We start from the raw sequence: 2,669 nt of genomic DNA on the forward strand, positions 1-2,669 counted from the left end.
TCTTCATAGGAATGAGTTGTGTAGTCAAATTACTGCTCATATGGGCTTCAGGAGGTCATCCTGAACAAAATACATGTTGAAGTGTGTGCATAAGTCCTTTGGTTTAGGTGTGACACTCAATTTGAGTTTTTATTGCTTTAAATGCATTTTCAGCCCGAGCTGAGCACGTTTTTTGAGTTTGAATGTATCTTCATAGGAATGAGTTGTGTAATCAAATTATTGCTCATTTAGGCTTCAGGAGGTCATCTTGAACAAAATCCATGTTGAAGTGTGTGCATAAGTCCTTTGGTTTAGGCGTGACACTCAATTTGAGTTTCTATTGCTTTAAATGCATTTTCAGCCCGAGCTGAGCGCGTTTTATGAGTTTGAATGTATCTTCATAGGAATGAGTTGTGTGGTCAAATTAATGCTCATTTAGGCTTCAGGTGGTCATCCTGAACTAAATACATGTTGAAGTGTGGGCATAAGTCCTTTGGTTTAGGCGTGACACTCAATTTGAGTTTTTATTGCTTTAAATGCATTTTCAGCCCGAGCTGAGCACGTTTTGTGAGTTTGAATGTATCTTCATAGGAATGAGTTGTGTGGTCAAATTAATGCTCATTTAGGCTTCAGGTGGTCATCCTGAACTAAATACATGTTGAAGTGTGGGCATAAGTCCTTTGGTTTAGGCGTGACACTCAATTTGAGTTTTTATTGCTTTAAATGCATTTTCAGCCCGAGCTGAGCACGTTTTGTGAGTTTGAATGTATCTTCATAGGAATGAGTTGTGTGGTCAAATTAATGCTCATTTAGGCTTCAGGTGGTCATCCTGAACAAAATACATGTTGAAGTGTGTGCATAAGTCCTTTGGTTTAGGCGTGACATTCAATTTGAGTTTTTATTGCTTTAAATGCATTTTCAGCCCGAGCTGAGCATGTTTTGTGAGTTTGAATGTATCTTCATAGGAATGAGTTGTGTGGTCAAATTAATGCTCATTTAGGCTTCAGGTGGTCATCCTGAACAAAATACATGTTGACGTGTGTGCATAAGTCCTTTGGTTTAGGTGTGACACTCAATTTGAGTTTTTATTGCTTTAAATGCATTTTCAGCCCGAGTTGAGCACGTTTTGTGAGTTTGAAAATATCTTCATAGGAATGAGTTGTGTGGTCAAATTAATGCTCATTTAGGCTTCAGGTGGTCATCCTGAACTAAATACATGTTGAAGTGTGTGCATAAGTCCTTTGGTTTAGGCGTGACACTCAATTTGAGTTTTTATTGCTTTAAATGCATTTTCAGCCCGAGCTGAGCACGTTTTGTGAGTTTGAATGTTTCTTCATAGGAATGAGTTGTGTAGTCAAATTAATGCTCATATGGGCTTCAGGAGGTCATCCTGAACAAAATACATGTTGAAGTGTGTGCATAAGTCCTTTGGTTTAGGTGTGACACTCAATTTGAGTTTTTATTGCTTTAAATGCATTTTCAGCCCGAGTTGAGCACGTTTTGTTAGTTTGAAAATATCTTCAGGAATGAGTTGTGTGGTCAAATTAATGCTCATTTAGGCTTCAGGTGGTCATCCTGAACTAAATACATTTTGAAGTGTGTGCATAAGTCCTTTGGTTTAGGCGTGACACTCAATTTGAGTTTTTATTGCTTTAAATGCATTTTCAGCCCGAGCTGAGCACGTTTTGTGAGTTTGAATGTTTCTTCATAGGAATGAGTTGTGTAGTCAAATTAATGCTCATATGGGCTTCAGGAGGTCATCCTGAACAAAATACATGTTGAAGTGTGTGCATAAGTCCTTTGGTTTAGGTGTGACACTCAATTTGAGTTTTTATTGCTTTAAATGCATTTTCAGCCCGAGCTGAGCACGTTTTGTGAGTTTGAATGTATCTTCATAGGAATGAGTTGTGTAGTCAAATTAATGCTCATTTAGGCTTCAGGTGGTCATCCTGAACTAAATACATGTTGAAGTGTGTGCATAAGTCCTTTAGTTTAGGCGTGACACTCAATTTGAGTTTTTATTGCTTTAAATTAAATGCATTTTCAGCCCGAGCTGAGCGCGCTTTCTGACTTTGAATGTATCTTCATAGGAATGAGTTGTGTGGTCAAATTAATGCTCATTTAGGCGTCAGGTGGTCATCCTGAACAAAATACATGTTGAAGTGTGTGCATAAGTCCTTTGGTTTAGGCGTGACACTCAATTTGAGTTTTTATTGCTTTAAATGCATTTTCAGCCCGAGCTGAGCACGTTTTGTGAGTTTGAATGTATCTTCATAGGAATGAGTTGTGTAGTCAAATTAATGCTCATATGGGCTTCAGGAGGTCATCCTGAACAAAATACATGTTGAAGTGTGTGCATAAGTCCTTTGGTTTAGGCGTGACATTCAATTTGAGTTTTTATTGCTTTAAATGCATTTTCAGCCCGAGGTGAGCATGTTTTGTGAGTTTGAATGTATCTTCATAGGAATGAGTTGTGTGGTCAAATTAATGCTCATTTAGGCTTCAGGTGGTCATCCTGAACAAAATACATGTTGAAGTGTGTGCATAAGTCCTTTGGTTTAGGCGTGACACTCAATTTGAGTTTTTATTGCTTTAAATGCATTTTCAGCCCGAGCTGAGCACGTTTTGTGAGTTTGAATGTATCTTTATAGGAATGAGTTGTGTAGTCAAATTAATGCTCATTTAGGCGT

This window comes from Hippocampus guttulatus, unplaced genomic scaffold (genome assembly GCF_054856545.1).
Source record: "Hippocampus guttulatus isolate MCC_2025c unplaced genomic scaffold, RoL_Hgut_1.0 HiC_scaffold_25, whole genome shotgun sequence".
Classification (NCBI taxonomy): domain Eukaryota; kingdom Metazoa; phylum Chordata; class Actinopteri; order Syngnathiformes; family Syngnathidae; genus Hippocampus; species Hippocampus guttulatus.